This window comes from Phacochoerus africanus, chromosome 6, assembly GCF_016906955.1.
Source record: "Phacochoerus africanus isolate WHEZ1 chromosome 6, ROS_Pafr_v1, whole genome shotgun sequence".
In the NCBI taxonomy this organism is placed as follows: Eukaryota; Metazoa; Chordata; class Mammalia; order Artiodactyla; family Suidae; genus Phacochoerus; species Phacochoerus africanus.
Genome location: NC_062549.1, coordinates 1,701,688 through 1,728,791, shown reverse-complemented (window position 1 = coordinate 1,728,791; position 27,104 = coordinate 1,701,688). Strand labels below are relative to the sequence as shown.

The 27,104-nt window shown below is 61.9% G+C and overlaps 1 protein-coding gene across 7 annotated transcripts in view; it reads right to left on the bottom strand.

Annotated features, from left to right (window-relative positions):
* The window catches only part of TSNARE1 (t-SNARE domain containing 1), an 84,353-nt gene extending 57,816 nt beyond the window's left edge, over nucleotides 1-26,537 (bottom strand). For 6 of the 7 annotated variants that reach the window (XR_007135374.1, XM_047783134.1, XM_047783137.1 and 3 more), the window contains exons 1-2: nucleotides 26,446-26,537; nucleotides 159-245 (exon numbers count right to left, since the gene is read on the bottom strand). The gene's annotated coding sequence lies outside the window, so the exon portion shown is untranslated. Of the gene's footprint in view, nucleotides 1-158; nucleotides 246-360; nucleotides 978-26,445 lie in introns of those variants that run through there. The other variant, XM_047783135.1, reaches the window with a different exon arrangement.
* Between the last annotated feature and the right edge of the window lie 567 nt (nucleotides 26,538-27,104).

Sequence of the window (27,104 nt, the reverse complement as noted above, 5' to 3'; positions counted from 1 at the left end):
GAAAGCCCTAAGGACAGCCCGTGAGACCAGGAGAGCTTCCAGAATCAGCAGGCGCCGCCTGCCCGAGCAGGAGGGCAGAGGACGCCGCGGCAAAAGGCAGGGAGCCCAAGGTGCGAGGAGGCGCGGGTGCAGGTGAGAGGGCGGCAAAGAGAACTCACCTTACACGCCAAGAAACGCTGTCGAAGCGCTGAGAGAAATCAAGCAGCAGCAACACAGGCGCGACATTCAGAGCAGGTCAACGACCTCTGGAAGAACCAGAAAGCAGCTGAGTCGGGTGGGGGGGGACCTTTTTCTTAATTAACCGCAGATTGCTCGTCTAGTTTCTAAACTTCATGCGTGTATAAGTCTAAAATATTAAACCTTCATTTGCAAAACTCCAGTGAAATCATCATCCAGAGAGATGAGCCTGGAAATAGCGGCGGCTGCAGGGGTGTCTGCCTTGAGCAGACGAGATCCGGGCGGGGACCCGGCGTCTCCTCGAAGCTCTGAAAGGCGGCCCCAGAGAATCGCCAGCCTTGTCCAGCGCAGGGACCCAGGAGGACTCGGCCCAGTTCCACAGGCCCCACTGTGACCTCCTGTGTACCAGGCGCAGTGTCCACTGCGGACAAGGGCCTGGCCTCGGGGACCTGAGCACTGAACAGACTCAGCTGGACTATCCTGCAACCCGGCCTCCACCAGGAGCTTCCACAGACCCAGGGGCCCAGCCAGAGCCCCCAGGCAGCGGCTCAAACGGGACCTGAGTCAGGAGCAGCGAGAAGGTGACCAAGCCACAGCTGGGAGGGGCAGGGCAGCCAGGGAAGATGGCAGGGACAGCAGGTTAAGAGCCCCACGGCCACCTAGAGCACGTGGCAGAGGCGGGGGGGCACTGGGGCCCTCCAGCCCCAGGACCCACAGGCGGGCCTCAGGTGGGCAACTGGAAGGTCGGGGGTGGTGCGGTGAAGAGCACCTGCTGTTTCAGGGGCGAGGGCGGGCAGAGGGGCTGGCGCCGGGGCGGGCGGGCGGGCAGAGGGGCTGGCGCCGGGGCGGGCGGGCGGGCAGAGGGGCTGGCGCCGGGGCGGGCGGGAGGGCCATCAGGGGAGTGGTCGTGGGCAGGCATGGTCCACCAAGGCGGGAAAGAGGGAAGACCCCAGCCCCACCTCATCTAACCTGCTCAGGGACCAGAGACAGAGGCCATCCCACTGCTGGGCCCCCAGAGCCACCCGGCTGGAGGATGCGGTCCAGGAACACGAAACGCCAGGGCGTCCTCTGCCTGCTGCTCGGTGCCACCCGGCCAGGGCTCTGGGCCTGGAGCCTGGTGGCCCTGTCCGCCACGGCTGGGAGCCCAAGAGGGGCCGCAGAGCTCGCAGCTGCCCACCCAAATCCCCAGGCTCCCCACGTGCCCTGCGGCCTGGCTGTGCCCTCGGCCTCCTCCCTGCTGCTCCCGCCATCCACCCGCAGCCAGTTCACGCCCTCGCTTCTCCCCGAGGTATCCCCAACCGGTGAGGGCAGACAGCAGGTGACCGAAGCCAGAAGAGCAGAGGGAGGGAGTGACGGACAAAGGCTTCAGGAGCTGCCGGCAGCCCAGCAGGCAGGCGGAAGCTGCGGCCAAGCCAGGCCAGAGGGCTGGGCATGCTGTGGGGCCGCGGTGCCCAGGAACAGCCCCGGGCAGAGGCCAAAGGAGCCACGCCTGCTCCCAGGGAGGCCGCCTACTGAGCGCCTTCCGCCACCGCCCCCGGCACTGCCAGCCTCCTCTGGCCTCGTGTCCCTGGCTGGCTCTGGCGCCAGGCGCTTCCCTGGGCACCTGCCCCCTCAGCAGCCTGAAGGGAGCCGTCTGTCTCCATACGGCCCAGATCCTGTCCCTGAGGCCCCAGAGGAAGTGTGGGTGCCAGAGAACGCCCCAGCCATGCAGTCCTGCCCGCAGGACAAAGCCCCAGGCCCAGGAGGAAGGGGCGGCCGGGCGGCAGGACACCACTGGACGCCAGCGGAGGGCACGCCTGGACACGGCTCGGGCTGGGCTCCAATGACCCGGGCTCCAGGGCCAGTGCTGAGGCTGCAGCAGGGCCAGCTCTGCCCTGGACAGGCTCCCACGCAGGACGTGACCTCGGCCGGCCTGGGGCTCTCGGGGGCAGGGAACCTCCAAGACCAGCCGAGCCTCCCAGCAGACAAGGACCGGGACTGTCCGGACTGGGGCACCCAGGATGGGCCCGCCCCCACTAAGCTGGGGGGCACAGGTCCTCCTCAGGTAGGGACGTCACTTCACACCCGGTCCTGTTCTCGCACCTTTGAATGGGGCAGCACGCCCGCCCTCAGAGGCTCAGAGCGAGGCATCGGTCAGTGGCCTTCAGGAGTGGTGACATGGGGACAGCAGCAGTGCTGAGACAGCCTGGGCTGGAGGCCGGAGGGGAGCCCCGCAGGCCAGAGGCAGGAGCAGGACCGGTTCTCCCTGCCTCCTCCTGCCCTCAGCCTCCGGAAGGCCTGTGCTGACCAGGAGACGTGCCCAGAGCCCAGAGCAGGAGGGGTGCGGGGACCCCACAGGTAAGAGCTGCTCCCTGCCCAGCGCCTCCTCCCACTGGCGCCTCTGTGAGGCCTCCCTGGGCGCAGGCACCCTCCCCGCCTGACGCCCGATGCCTCTGCCGGCCTCACGGGGCCCAGTCCTGAGTCTGCCCCACCAGCCCTGGGGCCCCGTCCCCAGCCAGGACCCAGTCTCCTCCCTGCAGGAGGTACCGGGAAGCAGCGGGGGTGGCGGGAGTGGGGAGGAGTCAAGCAGGAGGAGGCATGTGGAGAAGGGCACCCTCACAGCACCTGGGCCCACACTTCCGGGGCCCCCCTGCACCCGTGCTCCCACCCTAATGCCCACAAGTCCCAGAGGCTAACACGGCCGAGTCTCCCAGGCCTGTGGCCCCACACCCATGGAAGGGGGGCTCAGGACCACCCAGCCCAGGGGGAATGTGGGGCCGGGGGAGGAGCAGGCAGCCGTCGGACCACAAGCCCGCAGGGGAGGTGCACCAGCCTTGCTGAGGCCCGGGCCTGCATCCTCTAGGAGACGCCTCAGCACCTGCAGGGGGCGTCCATGGCGGGGGCGGGGGGGGGCCGGCAGCCACAGGAGGTCCTGGCAGCGTCCACCCCTCTCCAGAACCTCGTGCTCCCCACTCACACCCAGACCTTGTCACTGCTGACAGCCCTGGGGACCTCACCCCTGTGGCCCAAGCTCTGGCCATGGGCCCTCCAATTTCCAACCCAGCACCTCCTGGTCCCTGTCCTTCAGCCCCGCGTCCCGCTTCTCTCCGTGCTCTGCATCAGCCCCAGGGCTCACCCCTCCCTCGCTCTTCTTCCCCCGCCCCAAGCACAACCCCGGTCCATCCGGCTCTCCAGGTACCACAGATGGGTGTCGGGGGCTGCAGCCCACCCCAAACACACAGTGAGACCAGGAGGGACACGCAAGGCCAGGCTGGGGGCTGCGCTTCCAGGAGATGCTGTGCCACTGCTCAGAGATCCTCTGTCCTCCCCCCCACCGCCCCCCACTGACCCTCAACAAGGAGAGGGCAGGGCAGGGCAGTGGGACTGTGGGATGCGGTGGTCACCACCCAGCAGGCCTGGCAGGGCCTCCTCAGCGCCAGCTCCGTGTGGAGGCAGGGCTGGCAGAACAGAAGGGATGCTGGCAGCCCCCCCCCGCCCCCCCCCGCCCAAGCCCTCCTGCTGCGGCTGCCTTCGTGCCCTGGTCCTGCGCCCTCCTGGGGGGCTCTGTGCTCGACTCCACCCCCATGCCCCCTGGCTGGGGGGGTGTGGGGGGGTGCAGACAGGAAGCCCTGGGCTGCGTGGCCTGGAGGCCAAGAGCGACATGGGAGGCAACAGCGCTGCCCAGTCCCGCCCACGCTGCTCTAGGTGGACGCTGAGGGGCCCAGGCTGCTGCCCACCGAGGGCACAGGGCACACGTGCGTCGGCCGCACACGGCCCCCGAGCTGGACCCAGGCCTCCCCCACTGACCGCTACCCACGGTTCACCCGAGTGGCTGCAGATGGAGGACCCCCTGGAAGCCACACCAGCCTGGAGACCCCGGGATGAAAGGCGCAGGCAGGCAGCACACAGGCCCCGCGGCTGGTCGCGCCCAGCACCCCACCCGGACGGTTGCGCAGAGAAGCCGTCCGGGGTCACAGGGGCCCTGAGGACGACGGGCAGCCAGCGCAGCCCGGGAGGGTGGAGGCACCGGGGAGGCCCTGGTCTCCCTCAAAGCCCAGGTGGGTTTTTCCGGCCGCGCCTGCCGCACAGGCAAGTTCCCAGGCCAGGGATCGAATCTGAGACTCGAGCAGGGATAAATTTAAGGGCAAAGACCGGACACTGAAAACTACAAAAACAAAGGAAGCGACGATGGAGAGACAGGAAAGCAAACAAGCCGGGGGCGGGGGGGGGGCAGGCGGGCTGGTGGGCTGGGCCCCCGAGCGGCCAAGCCACCAGGACCCCAGGACTGGGGCCCCGCGGCAGCGGCAGGAAACCACCAAGTTCCTCCGGTTCCTAAAAGAAGAAACGACTCTTGGAGAAAAACGGAAAAATACGCACCAAAGGGTGAGACGCCTAAACAAACGCAGACTGAAGACACCACGTGGGAAAATCAGTAAGACACGTTTAAAGCAGTAATGAGAGGATCACACGACGTTTCGCAGAAAAAATGGAGTCAAACGGACTTCGCTCTTCGTGCAAAAGGTTGGAAAGAGAGCCCAAAAGAGGCAAAGGTGGCACGAGGAGAGCAGCAGCATAAATAAAAGCTGGTGACGTTAGTGAGGTAGGAAACGGAAAAACAAGAGACCTAATTTATTCCAGAGGATCCACTTTCATCAGAGTCGATTTCCAATGTTGTGCCAGTTTCTGCTGTGCGATCGACCCGCTTTCCAAAAAGGACTGATAGGCGCTCCTGCCGTGGCGCAGCGGAAACAAATCCGACGAGGAGCCACGAGGTTGCGGGTTCGACCCCTGGCCTCACTCAGTGGGTTAAGGATCCGGTGTTGCCGTGAGCTGTGGTGGAGGTCGCAGACGCGGCTCGGATCCCGCGTTGCTGTGGCTCTGGTGTAGGCTGGTGGCCACAGCTCCGATTCGAGCCCTCGCCTGGGAACCTCCATATGCCACGGGTGCAGACCTAGAAAAGGCAAAAGACAAAAAAAGAAAAAGGAAAATTAAAATGCACTAATAAAAAAGACAACCAAGAGCTAACTCAGCCCAAAAAGAAGGAAGAAGCACAAATGCGCAACATAAGGAATGAAAAGGGAGGCAAATCCCTCAAACAAAAAAGTTCAGGACTCGCTAAGACTCTACTTTCAAATCCTACGCAGATAAAACTGCAACTCGCGGATGAGATGCATAAGCCCCTGGGAAAATGAAGCTCACCCAAAGAGACCCGCAGAGACAGAAAGCTTCGACGGACAGAGTTGGCTCAAAGACACAAAAACCGTTCTCATAAAAAGCGCCCCACAAAAACACCAGGACCAGATGGTTTTGCAGGGGAATTCTGCCACGTTTCCAAGCCAAACAGACCCAGAGCTCCATAAATTATTCCAGAGTGTTGACGACGCAGGAAAACCCCGATCGCTCCTGAAGCCCGTGTGACAAGGATCCAGAAGCCTGGAGGCAGCCCCCCAAAGAGAAAGTCACACACAGGTATTGGCTGTGAATACTGATACCGGAACACCAAGCAAGAGGCTAAGAAACAAACTTCAAACCCGAGTTGTTTCTCCAGGAACATGGGGCACATTCGGCATTAAGGACCCTATTAACGTGATGCCAGGTTAACAGGCGGAAAGGAAGGGCATTTGTTGAGTTTCTCCACAGAAGCTGAAAGCAGCAGCAGCCACACTCCTGGTGGAAAGCCTCACGTGTCTTCCTGAAAAGGGGGACACCTTTTAATCCTAAAACGAGCATCTATTGACAGGGTCGCCCTGAAAGCGGTCCTCAGAGCGCCAGGAGAGGGCAGAGGCGCCCAGCCCTGCTCCGGGGCAGCTGGCGAGGCCAGCGAGACCCGGGAAGCAGAAGCAGGGTCGATGCTGGCTGCCAAGGGCACGACAGTAGCTGGGAGACCTAGAGACAGGGTGAGAAGTCCAGAAGTGAAGACTCTGGCCGAGAAGCAGGGTTTAAAATCCACGTGCAGAGAGCAGGAGCCCTCCTGCACCCAAGGAGCCAGCAGGGGACAGCGCTCCCGCCACCAGAGCAAAACAAGACGGGGCGGCCAGGAAGGGAGCTCGGGCGAGATGGGCAAAGCTCGGCGCAGCAGCTTTAAAACACGGCAGAGAAGGAGGGAGCACGGACCACGGGGAAAGCTGCCCTCCGCTGGCCCCCCCTCCTCACAAAGACATCCCTTCTCCCACGGCGACCGGACGCCCGCGAGCACCTGACCCCCGGACGCGCCCAGGGAGCTCCCACGGGAAACGGCCGAACGCACCGCAAGGCAAAGCACCCCTTCCCGGGCCCAAGAGTCCCAGACAAGGAGGTGCCACTGCTGCCACAATGTGGATGAGAACTGGGAGACGCCACTGCCAGACACAGAGGCCACGCGTGCGAGGCCATCGATGTGACATGTCCACCACAGGCGGGCAGGCGACGGGATGCGGGCAGCGGGCAAGAGAGGCTGCCAAGGGACCTGGGGCTTCTTCCAGGGGGTGAAACGTCCCTGGCTTGGATGCAGTGAGGGAGCCACAGCTCTGCGAAGACGCTGGAAACTCAGCCGACGGGCGGGCTTCAGGGCACGCGAGTGACAGCTGGACAGAGCTGCTCTAACAACCGGCAGCACGTCCCCATATCTAAAACCAAGAACCAACCACGGAACAAGATCTGCAGCTAGACCTGCAGACCAGGCACCCTAAGGGGCACATCACACGTCAGAGGGCTTCTCAGGAAACCCTGAGAAGCTGGCAGATGTGCACAGCCGCGTGGGCACATGGAGGGCACCGCACAGCATAAAGCAGCACACGCCAAAGGGACTGTGCTGCCCACAGAGAAGAGACACAAAAGCAGCCGAGAAAAGAGGTCCTCTCCGACCTGCGCCCGCAGAGCCTCCTTAGAGGACTCGAGGACAAACCCACAAAGGAGACCCACGGCCCTGGCCTCCTCCTCCCGAACGGGGCTCGACCACGCACGGCCCCCAAGGCTGTGGAGCGTGGGGTACGGGAACCGCATCAGAGGGCCCCGCAAACCCGAGCTCCTGCCACTCCCTGCCCTTCCTGCCCCGCCACCTGGGGCCAAGCGGACACCTACTCACCAAGGCCACGCGGCCTCTGCCCCTCCGGGCACCTGCCCGTCCCCACCCAGCACTTGCCCGACACCCCCCGCGTCAGCCTGCTGAGACCCAAGCCCCCCCAGCCCCGAGAGGAGGCGAGGAGGGCCGGCACCTGGAGCAGCCTGGCTGAGTGAGAGCCCGGGAGCAGGAAACCATCTGGGCTTTGAAGGAGCCGCAGGGCGCACACCCAGCCATGGGAGCAGGCGGAGGCTGGGCACAGGCGCCTTCAAAGGACTGCCGGGCAGGCCTCAGGGCCCTGCGAGCCAACGCCTGGCCCGGTTCACACGGCTGGACACCAGGCAAGCGTCCACCCGGTGGGAGGCGGTGACACGCGGAGGCCCCGCCCGGACACCTCACCCATCACTCGCCCGGGACGTGAGCCCTGAGGACGACGTGACTGCCATCCTGCAGCAGGCCCCGGGTGGCCTCAGGGCTCCGGCCTGTACTGTATCAGCCACAGCCCCCAGGACCTGCCCCGGCCCCTGCAGGAGGCCACACGGCAGAGCAGCACTGAGCCCCGCTCCCTTCCACCGGCCAGCCCAGGGTCTGTCCCAGGCCAGGCAAAGGGAAGCTGGGCAGACCAAGGAGGGACCTGGCAGAGGACCAGCCCGGGAACCCGCCAGCCACCTGCTGGGCCGGGGCTCCAGCGCCAAAGAACCTGGGCTGAGCCATCGCAGCCCAGCAGGGACGAGACCCCTCCAGGCAGGGACGGGGGAGGCCGCGACACACAGGCAGTGGAACACAACCCGCGTGATGACAAAGCAAAACGCAAGAGCCCGTCTGGCCTCCTCTGAACACGCAAAGGCACAGGTCTCCCCAAAACCTTAGCTACAGAATTCAGGGAAGTGAAAGCTCAGGCACTGGGGACTGGCTTCCAAGCACATCACGTTAGAAGTGGGAAGTCTGTGAATTCAGGCCCTGCAGGGTTCTCTCTGATGAAAACAGTGGGAAATGGGGTGGGGGGAGGCCCTGAGACAGAGCGAACTGGCTAGGCCACAGAGGGAGCTCTGGGGAGGTCCCTGCAGCTCGTCTCCCATCAGACTGCTCAGCTAGACAGACCGACACAGGACGGAACCCACAGAGGAGCCAGCACCCAAACACCAAGCGCTCCCCAGCCCCCATCCCCAGGCAGGTGACAGGACGAGTGGAAAGGCGGGGCCCACGTTCAGGAGCTTGGCCTCCAGAGCACACAGGGGCGGTCCTGCAGCCGAGTGCACCCCAGGGTCCACTGTGGACAGGGGTGGAGGCGCAGAGGCTGGTGCCGCCTGCCGCCTAGCCTCACACACACCCCCTGGGGTACCGAGCAGCACCGGCCCCTGCAAACTCATCCACAGAAGGCAGCCACCCTGCACCCAAGAATTCTGCTCCAAGTCAGCAGGCAGGACGTGCTCCGAAGCCAGAAACACGACAAAATGAAAAACAAAAAGCTCGAAACCACCAAACAGCCGGAGGTGAAGCAGTGACTACATGCCACGGATAGAGTATGATGCGGTGACTTAGCACAAATTTGCTTGGGGGGGAAAGGCTCACACTCGGTGCGAAGGTAAAAAACGCCACTAGAAAACCACTGGACGCAGCCCCCCCCCCCCCCCCGAAGAGCGAGCGTCCCGGCTGCAGGCACAGAGGCACCCCCACTCGGGGGAACCGCTCAGAGGTTTCTCATAGACACACCCACCTGCACCCCGTCACCCAACCTGACACCAGCCCAGACGCACACAAAAGAAGGGACACGCGGGTCCACCCGTCCGCGCGGGCAGGACGTCAGAATCCTGAGGTCAAGGGTGAGAAGCCAGAGCAAAGAGCCCCACGGGGCCAGCGGGTCCTCCGGCTCGTAGGACAGACCGACGGCGAGGTCCCGCTGCAGAGCGCAGGGGACGCCCTCCGGTCTCCGGGGACAGACGCGACACAAAGGAACAGGAAGAAGAGCGTGTGTGGGGGACGGGTCACCGCACTGCGCAGAACTGAGCAGACACTGTCACCGCACTGCACCACGGGTCCTTAAAACAGAGCCCCCCACGCGACAGTGTTCTTGCGAAGCCCCAGAGAAGGCAGCGCTCATGGGGCTCAGACGGCAGCAAGAGGACGGGGAAGCTCCTGGGAGCACACCCCGGGCCCACTGCCCGCGCACACCAGCGCGGGAAGGAAACGCTCCCGGGGAAGCAGCCCCCACGGAGGACGTGGTGTCGGGTCCAGGGGAACCATCAGGACCGACCCCCCCACCCACCCCAGGCAGGACGTGGACGGCCCCGCGCACAGGCCAGAGGCGGGAGTGGGAGCGGGGGCCAGGGCACGGGGTTCCCCCCCGCGGGTGAAAAAGTCCTGGAACCGGACAGCGGTCACGGCTGCACGAGGCCGCAACGAGACGAAACCCCACCACGCTGTGCTCTGCGCGCGGGCTGTGGAGCGTGTGACCGACAGCTCCGAGTGACGGCGGCACCGCACGGCTGCTCGGCCGGCCGCAGGCGGATGAGCCGGCTCGGGGCCCAAGCTCTCGGCCAGGCACGCACGTCACTCTGGCATCAGGAGGAACGGAGATGGATGTGGTCCCTCAGGCCAGCCGGCGTTCCCGGGCTGAGGCACAGGCCGGCAGGTGGTCCTTCCCCAGGCCTGGGCTCTACGGCCGCCCCGGCCACACCGCGCACAGCAGGCCTCGCCCAGACGGTGGCAGCCAAGGAGCCTGGGCCACGAGGGCAGGGTGGCGGCCGATCCACACGGCTGCACGGGGCCGGGAGTCAAGCTCCCCTCACGCCCCAAGACTTCTGGGGGCCGTGAGGTGGATGGAGGAGGATCAGGGCCGGAGGGGGAGCCGGGGCCCCATTCTCTCGGGCATGGCCCGCTCGGGAGGGAAGCCCGTCCCTGTCGCCAGACAGCCCAGGCCCTTACTCCCCGCCCACGGCCACCGCTGCAGTAATGGCACGGAGGCGGCCTCTGCTGTCACACTTCTCAGCTCGGCGACGTTAGGACCTTGCCCAGTGAGCCCCGTTGGTGGGATCCAGACCCAGGCCCACCTCTGGCTGAGGCCCCTGCTGGTCCCGCCCCCCTTGGCCGTGGCCTGGTCAGAGCAGCGGCATCAAGGCTGGAGCTCAGGCCATGCCCGGGTGTCACAGCCCAGCTCCCCCAACAGAGGCCAGCAAGGGAAGGACGGCAACAGCCATCCAGCAAGACAGCAGAGGCCCCAGGACTGTCCCCACCCCTCTGTGGGCAGCCATGGGGCCGAAGTGCTGCCATGTACCTGCCATGTCCAGAGGACAGGCTGGCTGAGGGCACTGCTATGCCCACCCATCACAGGGAAAGTGGGTGAGCACGCAGCTGAAGCCTCGATCCTAGCGGCACAGCCTTCCTGAGCCCCACACCCAGAGCTCCTTCTCCCTGCGGGGAGGCGGCTCGGCCCCACAGACCCTCACTGTCCGGGGCCAAGATGGGCCACGCTCACCGAAGCTGGGCGAGTACAGAGGGCGTGGGGAGATGGCGGGGGCTGAGCCGCCTTCTGGCAGGTACCATCACCACCCAGGCATCCAGGGTGCAGCTCTGCCCCAGCCTCACCGTCACATCACACCACCGGCCAGAGGCTGCACCACCAGCAACACAATTCTACCACCAGGAAACCTCCAGCAGCACAGCCACCCCTCAGCCCCCCAGTGGCGGCATCGCCAGGCCGACCCTCTGCGGCAGCCCTGTCCTCCCAGGAGCCACCAGCCCTTCTCTCTCGCAGATGATGGGATGAAGGGATGCTGACGGGGCAGCGCTGGGGACAGCTTGCCGTCTGTCTGTTGCTTTGAGGGGAGAAACCTGAGCAAGTCAACTGGCTGAGGAGAGCAACCCTCCTCCCACAGGAGGGGGCAGCGACAGGAAGATGGGGGGGGCCCTTCCCACAGCTGCAAGAGTTAAATCCCAAGTGTCACTGCCCAGAGTTCAGGCAGGAGACGTGGGCTGGAGCTGAAAGTGCAGACCCAGCGGGAAGGCCCTGGAGAAAGCCCTTGCCCTCACCCGACCCAGAGCAACGCCTGGCAGCCCCTCCCCGACCGCCTGCCACCCACCCACTGGTGCCGACTGCCAGGTGCCTCCAGTTGCTCACCCCAAGGCCTGCAGGAGGCGGTGTCCACGGGCGGGATGGGCTGCAAGATGCAGGCCTGGCCCTTGGCGCTGTCCGCGGTGCTGAGCGCAAGGGGCCCCAGCCCACGTGGCCGGCCTCACCCGTGCCCCACTCAGGACTTGGTGGGTCTGCCTTCCCCCAGCCTGGGGCTCAACCCTGCAGAGCCGGCGGCCCTCCTGTAATGGCAGCTCAGAGCAGGTGTGTGGTTAACTCCCTCGCAGTGCTTACCGAGCCCCTAGGAAACGCGGGCACCAGAACAGGCATCTGGACCAGGCACCCCCTCTCCATCCCCACGGCTCCAGGAGATGACAGACGGGTATAAAGGTGGCTGCCCACGCTAGCAAGTCTCCTCCTCTTTCCTTCTAGAAATCACACTAAGACAACGAGAATGACTACCCAAATAAACAGAAAACCCAAGGAGTTCCGTCATGTCAGCCGGTTAAGGATCTGGTGGTGTCACTGCTGTGGCTCTGGTTGCAGCTGTGGCTCGGGTTTGATCCCTGGCCTGGGAAGCGGCCAAACTTCCATATGCCGCTCGTGTGGTCTTGAAAAGCAAACAAAAAGAAAATTTTTTAAAAAGCCACCAAAAACTTAAAGCTTGCGCCTCCTATTCAGAGACAGTAGGAAATAAAGACAATTCACAGGCCCCAAGGCAGGGAAGGGCCACCTAGAGCGGGTGGAAATGGGTGGACGTAGCGTGGAGGTCACGAGGGGCAGGGAACACGGGGCAGCGGTCAGACCTTGGGAAGCACGTGCAGGAGCATCTTGGGCCGACCTGGACCTCAGCCCTCTTCACCACGCCCCTGAGCAGCAGGACCTTCTGCCAAGTCAACCTGGCTCAGGTGGCAGAGGAGGTGGGACTGCAGCAAGCAGCCTGCCTCCGTGCCAGCACGGAGGGCCACAGCCCCTGAAAGCCACTGGCCTCGAGGTCCCCATCCCCACCTCAATCAGAAAAGGGGGCAGGACTCTTACAAAGGGTTGATCCAGGAAAAAAAGATTTATCCCAGATTGACCAATAAAATTCTGAAAGAGCTAAAGCAATTCTGAAAAAGACCAAAGTTGGAGGCATCATACTTCCTGGTTTCAAAACTCACTACAAAAGCTACAGTAATCAAAACGGTGTGGCACTGGCATAAAGACAGACACACAGCCCAACAGAGGGGAACAGAGCCCAGAATAAGTGCTCACGTATGCGGGCAAATGATTTTCGCCCAGACTCCTAAAACCATTCAACGGGGTAAGGACTGTCTTTGGAACAAACGGCACTGAGGAAACTGGATGCAAAAACACGCAAAAAAGTGAAGTTGGACACTTACCTTACACGGTAAAAAAAAAATAAAGGCAAAAATGGATCAAAGACCCAAAGAAGTAAAACTACAAAACTCTTAGAAGAAAACATAGGAGGAAACATCTGGACATTGGATTTGGCAATGATTTTTTAGGTATGACACTAAAAGCGCAGGGAAGAAAAATAGATAAATCGGACTTCATCAAAATTTAAAACTTTTGTGCACCAAAGTACCCTATCAACAGTGAGAAAAGGCGACTCACAGGATGGGAGAGGGCATTTGCAAGGTGTATCTGGTGCTCTCCGCAGTATAACAAGAACTCCTAAGACGCATCGACAACGAGCACAACAAACACCCCGTGAAAAAGTGGGCACAGGAGCCGAGCAGACGTTTCTCCAAAGAAGGTAAGCACCTGGAACCATGCTCCACGTGACTGATGGTCGGGGAAATGCAAGTCAAAACTCCCCTGAGGCCACCTCACCCCACCTGGAAGATTTCTATCCAGAAAGAAAAAGAAAACAGCGATTTGGGAGGAGGTGGAGATACGGGAACCCTTGGCACTGCTGATGGGAATGCCAAATGGTACAGCTGCTGTGGAAACAGGATGGCAGTTTCTCAAAAAAGAAAAAAAAGGTGAAACCAGAATACCCGTAGGATCCGGAAATCCCATTTCCCAGAACACACCCAAAGGATCAGAAGGCGGGTCCCGAAGAGACAGCTCCCACCGCCTTCAGAGCGGCACTCTTCACAACGGCTAAGAAGTGGACACGACCCAGCGCGGGGACGGACTCATGGACGGACGGACGGAGAGGCACCGCGGGGCGTCCGGGCAACGACGCCTTCAACCAGCCCCAAAAGGAGGCGCACTCTGAGCCCCGCTTCGACACTGACGAGCCGGGAAGACCTCTGCTGAGTGACATAAGCTAATCACGAGACGACAGAGCCGCAGGGTGCCACTCCCACGAGGTCTCTAGGGTCATCAAACCCGCGGAGACAGAGGGGAGGTGGGGCGGGCCCGGGAGTGAGGGCCCCGTGGGGACAGAGCTTCAGGCTGGGAGGATGGCTGCGCGACACAAAGGAACCTCACGCCACAGGGCTCTGCATCTCTAAACAGTGAGAAGGTTCAACTGCCTGCTCTGTGTATGTTATCGCACACGCAAAAAAGGATGTTAACATTTTTCAAAAAGATCGGCGAAGGGGAAGTGGCCCAGCCTTGATTCAGAGATGCCACGGGGTGGGGGTGGGGGCCAGAAAAGGGCGCAAAGACCCCTCCTGGAAGCAGATGGCGAGCAGCCCGCCCTGGGCCCAGAAGCAATCCGAGCCTTGGCCCCACAAAGCGGAACTGCGAGAACTCACCCGGGAGACGGACGCACGGCAGAAGGTAAGCCTAAGCTGGAAGAGGGTTCCAGACGTGAAGACAAAACTGCCAAGAGTCTAAGGCAGAAAACACCCCTCGGGGGAAAAGCATCCCGGAGGGACAGAAAGCAGGAAAGTGAACACACCGAAGTGGGAAGAAAGAAGTTCAGCCATTCGGGGAGGGAGGAAGAGCCACGCTGGCCTCAGAGTTCCCCAAAGCAACCCTCAGAACCAGACGACAGCACATGAGCCCTGCAAGAGGCTCAAGGAGTGACGGTCCGAGCCCCAGGTGTCACCAGCAGGCAGACCGTCCTCCAAGCCCGGACACCCAGTTTTGAACAACACGCAGCTTCTGGGAGCCACCGATCCCATGAGTCTTGCACCTGCAGGCCACCCCAGCCTGTCCAAGGCCGGCGGAAGAAACACGACCCCGAGGGCCGTCGGCGAGCCCCCAGCGCATTTCCCTGCAGGTGCAAGACTGAGACAAACGTGAGGCTGGAGCGCAGAGGCCAACGGCACAGCGCCCTGACCACAGAGACAGGACCCGACTCGCGAAAACGCGGCGGGGAAGGGAGAAAAGGCGAGGCAGAAACATGAGCTCATGGCCTCATCGGGGAGAGCTCGGGGTCCAGGGATATCATTTACAGCTGACATTTCCCTACAGAAGCAGCGGCACGTGTGACAGGACAAAGACAGACACTGAGAAAGGTCCTATTTGACCAAAATGAGGTGCCGGGAGGAGGAAAACAAGCCGTGTCAGTTGCGTAGCGACGCCCAAGGGTGTACCCGCTTCGTGTCGCCGCCGTACCGAGTCGCCACACATGTGGCAGCCGAGCCACACAAACCTGCTGGACGCGCTCGGCCTTAGCCCAGGGCCCGGCGGCCACGCGGCTCAGGCACTGGTCCCCTGCCACTGGCCGGCTGGTCAACCCCAGCTCCCAGAGGCCCCTCTCCGGGCCCTGCCCACAGCCCTACGGGGCAAACCCCTCTCAATCCTGGGTCTCCGTGACGTCCCTCTGCCCCGTGGCTCTCGCTTCTCGCTGGAGAGAGTTCTCTGGGTTCAAGGGCTCCTGTACTTACACTGAGCTCCCCGAGCTAAATCCGGGAGCATCCCTTTCCTTCAAGGTAACTCTGCACCTTCAAAGCCCCTGTCCGCCATGTGACACGGAGCACACGCCCAGGCCCCCGCGAGCAGAGTGCGACAGAGCCGGGGGGAGGGGCTGGGGCCGGGGGACAGGGGACACAGGACTCCGCTGACACAGAGGGTAGTGAAAAGCGGCCCCCGCGGAACGCGGGGGGCACCTCCTGACATGGTATTACGAAGGCACCTGTAGGACAGAGACACACGCTCCTGACACCACAGGACCTCCGCAGGCTTTTCCTAATAAGTAAACACACCACACAGGACACGATTTTTTAAATCTACACACATGTGCCCAAATACGACAGAACGAACATCAAATACACTTGACCTCTCAATTAACCCAAATGCGCTTCACTTCTCAAGGCGAAGGAGAAAAGACCTCAGACTGAATCGCGAAGCCAAGCCACCTAACGTGTACGCGGACAGAAGGGGCACGGGGTGATGGGCAGGACGACGAAGGGCCACCAGGCAAGCGGGGACAACGCGCCGTGACCCCCAAGCCAGGCAGCATGGGGTCGAGACAGAGGGCGCCGCCCAGGAGCAGAGGGAGCGCGGAACCGGGGCAGCCCGCGGCCAGGGGCACGGCAGACACGGACTGAAAGGGGCCCTGGGCGGGTCTGCGGCTCCTTCTCTTGGTCCACAGCAGAGCAGGGGGACAGAAACCGAGACACACGTGACACAGGACATGGGTCTGGGTAGCTGACTGGCATATACATGGACCGCTGTCCCCCCCAAACAGAACCGAGCTTCGGAGTTCCCGTCATGGCGCCGCGGAAACCAATCTGACCAGGAACCATGAGGACACAAGTTCGATCCCTGGCCTCGCTCCGTGGGTTAAGGACCTGGCGTTGCCGTGAGCTGTAGTGTAGGTCGCAGATGCGGCTCGGATCTGGAGTGGCTGTGGCTCTGGTGCAGGCTGGCAGCGGTAGCTCCGATTCGAGCCCTAGCCTGGGAACCCCCACATGCCGCGGGTGCGGCCCTAAAAAGCAAAAAAAAAAAAAAAGAAAGAAAGAAAACCGAGCTTCTTCTCAAGCACCTGTGGAATGAGAACGAAAAAGTGGCTCCATGTTAGACCCACAAGTAAAACCTCATAAAACTCAAAAAGTTCAAAAGAGAATCATCAACATTCTCTGATCAAAATGTAATTAAAGGCAGAACAACAAAATCGAGAAATCAAAAGATGCTTTTTAAAGCTGCTCCTACACAACTCCTAGACCAAAAAAGAGACGACAAACCAAATTACAGCACCTCCCAACAGCACTGATAAGGAGAACGCACACTATCAGAACTTAAGGAACAGCCTTTAAATACTGAGCACTTTTCTGAAAAGAACAGAAACAAATTAATCAAGCATAAAAACACCTAGGGAAAAGGATGATGAGATAAAGGGAGAAAAGGCAAAAGCAATGATTAACTATAAGCAAAAAGCAATGCATTCAGAATCAAGAAAAAAGGATAATGAATTTAATAAACAGTATCCACAAGGTGAACCTTTGAAGAAAAATAAAAACAACACAATGGAAATGACGACCTGAGGCAACCAGGGCACAAGAGGGAGAAAGCAAGAGGAAAAGAACCCCAGCGGCCAAAAATGTAAGAGACCAGCGAGAGAGGATTGCACTCAAGTCCATATGAATAAACGTGGCAACCTGGATGAAACGCAATTGTCTAGGAAAATGCGATTTGTCAAACTGACTCCCAAAAGAGACGCATTTTAAAGGACTTTCTTCCTCGAGATAAAAACAAAACTAAAACAAAATATAAAGGGCTTAAAAGTACCAGCGCCCAGGAGTTTCACAAACGCTGCCACCCCTTGAGAGACAAGTAATTCAAGGCTCTTGAGCTACCCGAGAGAAGGCATCAGGCAGAAGAGGGCTACGCTATTTTCATGAAGCAAGTGCCACACTGATACCAAAATCGTCTTTAAAAAGAAGCCCACGCGAGAGAGTTCCTAGGACGGCTCGGCAGGATGAGGCCCCGACCGGTATCCGTGAGGATCCGGGTTTGGGCCCTGGCCTCCGCGGCGGGTCAAGAATCCGGGGTTGCCACACGCTGCTGCACAGGTCACAGATGCGGCTCGGATCTGGCGTGGCTGTGGCTGTGGGATAGACCAGCAGCTGCAGCTCCGATTCAACCCCTGGCCTGGGAACCTCCATACGCCGCGGGTGCGGCCCTAAAAAGACAAGAAAAAGCCCACACACCAAAAAGAAAAGGCGAGGCCGTGCTGCCTCAGGACCAACAGCTCCGACGCTCAAGCAAAGAGCCCGAGGGGTCCGCGGCAGCCCCGCAGCCTGCGGTCACGACGGGACACCGGACACCGCATCGCCGCCACTGAACGGACAGGCGACACTCTAGGGGGCAAAGCCACATGATGATCCTACAGGCGATTTTTTTTTTTTTTTTTTTTGGCTGGGGCATGTGAAAGTTCCTGGGCCAGGGATCCACTCCGAGCGGCAGCTGCCCCCGACACCCCAGCTGCGGCAACGCTGATCCTCGGCCCACTGTGCGGGGCCAGGGATCGAACCCTCTCCGCAGCAGGGACCTGGGCCACCACAGAGACAATGCTGCATCTTTAACCCACTGTGGTGGGAACTCCTAGAAAAGGAACTGACCAAATTCAACAATGATTTTGTTTGTTTGTCTTTTTGTTTGTTTTTTTTGCTGCAATTGCAGCAGGTGGAAGTTCCTGGGCCAGGGATGGACCGTGCGTCACAGCTGCAACCTGCGCCAAAGCCAGATCCTCAGTCCGCTGTGCCACGTGGGAACGTCCAACAGGGACTCTTGATTTTTAAGAATTTGTAAGAATGAGACACTCAATTCAACGGACAGGACGATGGGCAAGGCTCTTCCTTGACATGCAGAAGGCGCCAAGCTCACTCCACAGCAACATCTGCCCAACGGGGACGCCCCAGAGCCCCTGAGGAGGTGCCCGACACAGACGCGCCTGCTGCCCACCGCCCTGAAGGGTTAGTCCACACAGCTAAGCAACAGGAGGAAGCCAGAACAGAAAAGCCAGCACGGGGAAGGCTAACTCCCAGGATGCGCAGCCGCCGTGACTGGATACCCGGAGAACGCAGGGGACAAAGTGACCAAGAAATGCAGAGTATTCATGCACGAGTGTCCAAACAGGATGACGCAGAAGAAGAGACCCCTGGCAGGAACGCTAAAAAGGAGGAAACGCCTCCAAGTAAAGAAAACCTGAAAACACTGCAGGCCACCTACGCATTGGGAAGAGGAAGCCCGTTAGGAAGATCCCATGGCATCACGACGTCATTCTCCCTAAGTTCCTTTAACCCAATTCCAACCCCACACCAGTAAGGATGTGGAAAGACTGAAGCCCTGTAAAGCGACGGTGGGAATGCCAATGGCACAGCCCACGGAAGACAGTATGACGCTTCCTCCAAAACTACAAATAAAACTGCTAAAGACAAAAAGGAGTTCCCGTCGCGGCGCAGTGGTTAACGAATCCGACTAGGAACCATGAGGTTGTGGGTTTGGTCCCTGGCCTTGCTCCGTGGGTGAAGGATCCAGCGTTGCCATGAGCTGTGGTGTAGGTCACAGACGCGGCTCCGATCTGGCGTTGCTGTGGCTGGGGTGTAGGCCGGCGCCTGCAGCTCCGATTGGACCCCTAGCCTGGGAACCTCCACATACCACAGACGCAGCCCTAAAAAGACCAAAAATACAAAAACCTACCATGCCATCCAGCAATCCCACCTCTGAGCATTTAAAACTAAGACCTCGAAGAGCCACCTCTTCCGCCCACAGTCACTGCAGCGTGACTCACAGGAGCCGAGACACAGAGAGAAGCGAGGGCCGGCGTGCAGAGGGATGGGACAGATGTGGCTCCCGGTGCAAAGGAGTACCACTCAGCCCTGAACAGGAGGAAAACCTGCAGCCTAGGCGCCAGCACGGATGGACCTTGTGGACACTGTGTCAGTGAAATAAGCAGTCACAGGACGAGCACCGCACGACTCCATCCACACGAGGGACAGAAAACAGAAAACGGCCAGTTCAGGCAGCCAGGGTGGGACACGGCTGGCCGGGTGGGGGCCGGGCAATGAGGGGCCGCTGACCCACCGGCAGAAAGCCTGGGTGAAGTCGGACGACGCGGCTCCGGGGCGCTGCGGGCGCCTCCCTGGTCAGCAGCACACAGCACCCCTGCCACCCACGAAGGCCGTCCGTCCTGCCACGTCTGCCTCTCACGACAAACGCATTACTTTAAAGTCTAAGTACAGGAGCCCCTCGGTGGCTTAAGGACTAAGTTGTCACTACAACGGCACAGGTTCAATCCCTGGTCCAGGAACATCCACAAGCAGTGGGCGTGGCCAACAAACAAAACAAAAATCTAGGTACAAATGGCAATTTAGAGCATGACTAAGCTGGAACCTAAAACCAGTAGCAATAACTTGGATCAGACCTGCTGGTACGACATCTGGAAAAAAGTACGATCAAACCCATAGCGCACACATGCGCCAGGATAAAAGACAAGTGAACAAAAACTTTAAAAGGAAATCCATGGAGTTCCCGTCGTGGTGCAGTGGTTAACGAATCCGACTAGGAACCATGAGGTTGTGGGTTCGATCCCTGCCCTTGCTCAGTGGGTTAAGGATCCGGCGTTGCCCTGAGCTGTGGTGTAGGTTGCAGATGCGGCTCGGATCCTGCGTTGCTGTGGCTCTGGCGTAGGCTGGCAGCTGCAGCTCCGATTCGACCCCTAGCCTGGGAACCCCCACATGCTGCGGGAGCGGCCCAAGAAATAGCAAAGAGACAAAAAATAAATAAATAAATAAAAAGGAAATCCAGGAAAACAAGGAAAAACACAGCATTTCTTTTTCAACTTGAAGAAGGAAGCCTCTGTTCACTAGGACTCAAAATCCAAAGGCCACACGTGAAAGTTGACAGACTCCACGGCAGGAAAGCTGCCACGTGACAAAACTGCCAGGACAAGGGAAGGCGGCAGCGAGTGCCCTCGACACAGCTGCCACTCAAAGAGCTCATGGCCACGATCTACGCGAAATCCCATCGCAGCTCCTAAAACATGAACAAAGCCAAGGAACAGAAGGCTCACAGAGAGAACACAAATGGCTCTGTGACATATAAAACGATGCCAACTCATTCAGAATAAAGGACAAGATGCAGACGCGTCCCGGGGGAGGGCCCGGGGAGGGGCGCCCGTGCGGATCCCTCTGCAGGACCTGCAGCGTGGGTCTCAGGAGGAGAGGGTGTCTTCGGATCCAGCCCTGGCAGCCAGAGCACATCTCCTACAAACACACCCCAAAAGACACACGAACAGGCCCCTGGTTCTGCAGCAGGCGAGGAACCCCAAAAGACACACGAACGGGCCCCTGGTTCTGCAGCAGGCGAGGATGGAAAAAAATCCGAGTTTCCACCGACGGAAGGCGATTCAATCGATTCTGATACAGCCATGCCTGAGACATCCTACAGGTGTCAACAAGAAAAAGAAAAGCTCTCTGCACGGACGCAGAAAAACCCCCAGGACGTTTGGGGGGAAAAACAAAAACCAAGGGGCAGAAGAAATCTGTTATGATAGGACTTGCGACAGAAAAGGGAAAAACAGGGCTCCGCGATGAAAAGAAACACACTCCAGATGCACCTGACAACCTTGGGGACTCTCGGGGGATTCGCCAAATGAAAAGAGCCAGTCCCCGGGGCTCTGTGATTCCGCGTGCCTAACCGTCTGGAAACGGCATGAGAAAGGACAGGCGGGGGCTGCCCGGGAGCTCAGCGGAGCGGGCAAGGGCAGAAGCAGCCCGTGGTCTGACGGCACCCATGGCGGTACCCAGATGCGACGCCGCTCCAGTCCCGCGAGATGCCATGTTTGGGGAAACCGGTCAAGGTTCACCGGAGGCTCGGAATTACTTCCTACAGGTGCACGTGTCTCAAAAAATAAAGTTTACTAACCTTTCAAAAAGGCACTGCGCTGTCAGTCTCCATGCCCGAGGGCACCAGGTGGACAGAGCACAGGACATATGCAACCTGCTCTGGTTTCCCAAGCGCCCGCCTCCTGAAATGCTGGAACCAAAAGGGACGTGAGCCACCGCAGGGCCCAACCTCTCTGAGCACAAGGGGGTCGCAGAGGAAAGGGGGAGTCCAGGCAGGAAAGGCAGGCTTCCAAAGGCGCGAAGCTGCCCAAGGCTTAAGGTGCGGGCACCCGCGGGACACTCTTACCACACAGCAAGACCTACCCCATGCCACCGGGACTCCCGCCCATCCACTCACATCTGTGGCTGCACCTGCTGCCGGACATCACGCCTGCCCAGCTGGCCCTCCTAGCCCATGAGACAGAACCCTCAGGCTGCCTGTGCCCCCACACACTGGCCTCCAACCCCGCCCATGGGTGGGCAGCGGCACATGCCACCAGGCAGAAGGAGGCAGGGCAAGGCTGACCCCTACGGCAGCAGGCACCTCTGGGCTCTGCCTCCCCGTATGTAAAACAGGGCTGGACCAGCTACAAAACCAATTCCTCACACACAACAGTCCTCGGAAGGTCCATGTGAGCAGAGTTGCAGGCAGCAGGGGTGACTAGGGCCCCTCCAGTTCCAGGAGCCCTGCAAACACTGGTCCAGCAGCTCTCCCCAGCCCAGGGTGCGGCAGCAGCGTGCAAAGCCCAGACCTAGGGCCGAACGTGCCAGGTCCTACTCCCAGCCGCCCTGCGCTCTGTGGCCTTGGGAAAACGGCCTCAGGAGGAAAGGACGGTCCCACTTCCCTGCTCTGATGAGCAGCACCAAAACCCCCACACCCTCCACTTGGCGCCACGGCCACCCCACGTGCCATCCACCTGCAGGGCCCCAGAAGACTCAGTCTCCACGCAACCAAGCCCCCAGCAGCTGTAACCCGCTCTCTGCAAACTGCCACTTCCCTTCTGCTCTAAGGAGTCAGGGCACACATGCAAAGCACTTGCTCACAGCCGGCCCCCCACCCCTATTTGGGCCCCTCACCTGGAGATGCCCCGGACCCCAGCACACCCTATGCCCAGAACACAGGGCTACAGGCTGAGAAAAAGCTCTTTCCAATAGCTGTGCTTGCCAGCACGGTGTGCTCTTCCTGTGCTGGGGCCACAAAGACAGAAAAGACAGGGCCCTAGAAGACTACACGGGATCCTGAACGCCAAGCAAATGACCACAAGGCCACGAGGCTGCCATCCCTCCGCAGCCCCTGCCCACCCTGGGCCAAGCCCCTGAGGACAGGGCACGCTTCCACGGCAGCAGGGACCTGAGCCTCGACCCGTCAGGGGAGGTCACCATTGGAGCCTGTGCGTTCCAGCCAGAGGAGCAGCCGAGCCGACCCCGGACAGCAGGCCTGGACAGCCGGGGAGCGAGCCCAGCAGGCTGACCAGAGGCTGCAAAGAGTTCAGGTCAAACCGCGAGGGCTGTGACGGTCAAGTGTGGGAGCGGCCGGTGCTGCAGATGGGTGCCGGGCAGAGAGGCTGGCCCGAGACACGCCAGCAGGGCCCCGGGACACCGAGAGCGGGTCCAGGGGGTCCAGGAGGAAGCCCGGGACCCAGAAGACACAGGGGCGGCCTCCCAGGCCCGCCGCCCGCGCTCCCTAGCGCCCGGCGGGGCGAGGCAGCAGGGGAAGGAGGTCATGCCCCAGGCGGGCATCCAGCTCCTCGTTAGCACCGCTGCTAAAAGCCTGAGCCAGAGGGGCGGCCGAGCCCAGGAAGGAGGCCATGGCGCTGTGCTCTTTCAGTGGGGGAGAGACTGGTTCCGGGCGGCTGCTTGGCAAGAACGGACGAGGGCTCCGGGAGGCGGGCAGCCGGAGGCGGCGGGGCGGGAGGCGGGGCTGCACTGGCACCAACCCTGAGCAGAGCCCCGGTGCCCCTGCCGGGGCCCCTGCCGTGCCGGGCCTGCCCCCATCTCCCCCGACGACACCCCACTCTCCTCCCCGTCACCCGCACCCCAGCATCCAGCCTCTGAGCCGGGGCAGCGACGTCTGCGGCCCTCAGACCACACCCAAGGTCTGGCTCAGGCAACAGGACACACAGACGCGGACACACAGGCGGCCGGGCACGGCATCTGGTCCCAAAGCCCTAAAACTGCGTGCCAAGACGACTGGACGTCTTCCCCCAGGTCTGGGACAGGATCCACGGCCAACGGCGAGCTCCCTCCGCCCCTCATCCGGACCCGCGGCAACAGGGAAGCAAGCGGCAGCCCGGCCCCCAGCCGAGTCCTCCCAGGCCCCCCCGGGACACCAGCTCGTGGCGCAGAGGAGTCGGGGTCGAGGCCCACGACCATAATCTCACAGCGATGGTCCCCCGCTCCCGGGGCACCTGCCGGTGCGGAAGCATCTTCCTCCCAGAAGCAGCAGGGCAGGAAGGGGTGGAGGGGAGGCAGCAGCGGGCTGGGTGCGGCCTAGAGCCAGAGCCCTGGGTTCAAATCCTGGCCGGTCACTTACGGGCCTGTGACCCCCGAAGAAGCCCTGAGCTGAAGAATACAAGGAACAAGTAGGTGCTGGCAGATTCTAAGGTGCCACAAACAGTGGCGACCGTTAGGGTGACGATACAAAGACGGTGACAAGGGTCAGTTCTTCTCTCCCCACTCATCCCCCGCAAAAGCAGGCCGGGGTGAGCCCTCTGGGAAAGGGGGTTGCTCAGACGAAGGGAGACCACACCCCCTCCCAGGCTCCCTCTGGCGCCCACAGGAGCGGCATCTCCAAAAGGCCCAGAGGAGGCAGGATGAGAAAGGGCCGCGCTCAGGGGCGTGCTGATGACGGACCGGGTCAGGACCCCACAGCTAAGACACGTCAACGCCGTGTCCGTGAGACCTCGCCGTCCCTCCCAGGACGCTGACACAGGCAGGGCTGGGTCCCCGTCCTTGCCTCGGGGCAGTCACCTGCAGAACACACGACACTCTTGCAGCCACCCAGTTAAGGAAAACAATAAAGGGCTATCGAGCAGGAGCGCCAAGCTGGGGACCCACGGGCCGAACGGCCGCCCGGCCTGCTCTCCGGTGTCCATCTCGGGGAGGGCTGGCCACCCCAGTCCCCAGAAAGGCCCCGCTCGCCCCGACCAGCAATCACTGTGCAAGAGGGCTACAGCACTGCTGCCACTACTGTGGACCCGGCCACACGACACCAAGCCCAGGGGCCGCCGACAGCCTAGACTCAGGGCAGTCAGTGGCCCCTCCAGCCACAGCCCGAGTGTGACCAGCCCAAACCTCAGACCCCTGGTCCCTGTTCCCCACAGCCCTGTCCCCAGGCCTCTCTTCACGCGGCCCTGGGCCCTTCCCGGCTCAGCACCAAACCCAGGCCTCAACTTGCCTCCCTAGACCCGCAGCGGCCTGGCCCCGGTCAGACCCGCCTGCCAGGGGCCAGCCTCCTCAGCTCTGCCACTGCCTGGAACGCCGCCTTCCCACACTCCCAGACGAACGCTCAGCTCAGGCCCCGCCGGCACCCAAGCCCCCCCACCCGTAGCCACACACGGTAGGAGCGCCCTCCAAGCCCCATCACTGACCGCTCACAGCGCAAGGCGAGCCCCGAGTGCATCTGGACGGCACAGATCACACCTCAAAGAACAGAGAGAATGACAGCAGGACGAAGCCAGCCAGGTTAACAGCCACTTGCCACAAAAACCACAACCAAAACAACGCAGTAGCCACAGATCCGCCTGTGCACCCTAAAACAGTCTGAGCCTTGGCCACTGGTTCCTGCCTCCCCACACCAGTCAGAGCCACGAACCTTTTGGTAACACAAGAAGGACCACGTGCTGCGTGTGCCCCGGGCATAAACGCGTGTGTCTTGACCCGGGACATGGGGGACAGGAAAGCTTCCAAAGACACATCGGGGGCTCAAGGCATTCCCAGCGGAAGGCACCGGCGTTCCCGTGCTGGTGACAGAAGACACGGGAGGCGCAGAAATAAGGCCTTGTGCTCAGCTGGGGCACCCGGAGCACGTTGCAGAAGGTGGCTGGGGCGGGAGCAGGAACCAGATCCAGGCCTTCACTCTGCAGGAAGGAACTCAGGGCTCCTGTCTGCCCACGAGCCCCCAAACCCCCAGAGGGCAGTGCCTGGGCCTAGGCCCCCACTCAGGGCCTGCAGAGGAGCGCCAGAGGGGACGGTGGCCTGGATACAATCAGGGCCAACAGGCCGACAGGAGGAGAGGAATATGCAGGTGGCCCAGGAAGCTTCACCTCCTCCAGGAAGTCTTCTTGGACTGCCAGTCTCCCTTAGTCGCTAGGGTCACAACGGGGCTCCTGGGCCGGCATTTGCTGCCCTGGCTTTCTACTGAGGACTTGCAGTGTATGAGGCTGAGCCACACAAAAGTACCATGTTAACAGCCCCAAACACTCCAGTACCGACAAGACTTTACCTTTGTCTCTCCTTGAGGATAGAGGGGCTGTAGTGAAGAAAACTCCCAACCCTTGTCTCAGGAGGACCAAAAATAAAGCAGAAAACAGGCAAACAAGTGGCAGCGACAGGACACGAAGTGACGGGCAAGAAAAGAGAAGGAACCTGAAGCAGGGCAGCACTAGGCGAGGATGGTGGGGAAAGTGAGGCGAGCCCCCTGGGAGGAGAGAGAGCTGCCTTCCCACCAGGAGCCAAGACAACGACAGGAGGGGGGCAGGTGAGGACGGCAGGTGAGAAGGCAAGAGGAGCCAGGTGTGACCCAAGGGAGCAGACCCAGCTACGCCAGCTGCCCGACCCACACAGCCCGGACCGCAATGTACCACGTGTGTGCGCCACACGCGGCTAGCAGCCGCCGGGCACACAGAGCCCCCAGGGCAAGGGAGAGGTGAAACGTGAGTCTCCCAACAGCAGGCCCCTGGGAGGCTCCAGCGGGAGCAGCACAGCTCAGGGTCAGCTGGAAGCTGGAAGGACGGGAGCCCACCCCGCCCACCCCGCCCCTTCGGTGCCCAAGGGGGACGTTTTAAGCCGAACGTGGAGGAAGAGCAGGAAGGCAGGACAGGGAGGCGCGTGGGGCCGGCTCTCCCTTGAGGGCTGCCTTCCCCCCGCTGGTGATGAGGACCATCCCTGGCGCCCATCTGCTGGGCACAGCGACCTCAGGGCGAGCGTGCCGACAGCTGCGGGGAGACCCGCCGCGGGTGCCCTCTGTGGAACCCCAAAGCGGGGCTCCCCGACTGCCCCGCCCCTCCCGCGGAGCCCCGCCCCCGAAACCCTAGGCCACACCCCTCCCAAGGCAGGCCCGCCCCGCCCCGCCCCCGGCCCGCGCAGGCCCGGCGCACCCTTTCCGACCCCGGCCCCGACCCCAGGCGCCCGGGGCCCGGGGCCGCGCGCCCTCCTGGCCGAGTCCGCTTCGTCTAGCCGGCCCGCCCCCGCCGGCCCAGCCCCGCCGCGCGCCGCCGCCGCCTCACCTGGGCCTGGGCGGCTCGCGGGCGCGCTCGGTGCACTCTCGGCGGGAGGGGCGGCACGGGGGGCGGAGCCTGCACCCAAACATCACGTGACGCTCCTCCCGCGCGGGCGAGCGCTGCGTAGCAACCCGCCGCCGGTCCCGTCGGCCCCGGCGCCTCGCGCCAGCCAATGGCCGCCGAGCCGCGGTCGCGCCGGGGTCGACGTGCGCCCTGGGACTACAAGTCCCATAGTGCCCCGCGGGGGCGGGGAAACGGCCTGGGAAGGCGGCCGGCGGGGACACAAAGCCCTCTCCCCGCGGGCGCTTCAGCCGGCTCCCTGGGCCGCGGGCCGCAGGACCACTTAGGACGCGCGGTCCTGGCCGCCCGGGCTGGCCCGAGCCGCTCCGGCCGCCTTGCCGGGCCCGTGAGATGGCCGGCCCACTCTCACCCCCGAGCCTCAGTCTTCCTCTCTGTGGAACGGGGCGACTTGGAAGGTGAAGGCTGAGTGCGCGGGGCGGACGGGATCTCACGGCCCGGGAGGCAGAGCCGGGGCGGCGCAGTGCCCGTGCGGGGCCCGGGCGGCCGGAGCAAGGACGCGGGAGGCCTGCGCGCTAGCGGCCCGGACACGGGGCCCGAGGGCGGCTGAGCACTACCAGAAGAGGCAGTGCCCAGCGGACCCCACG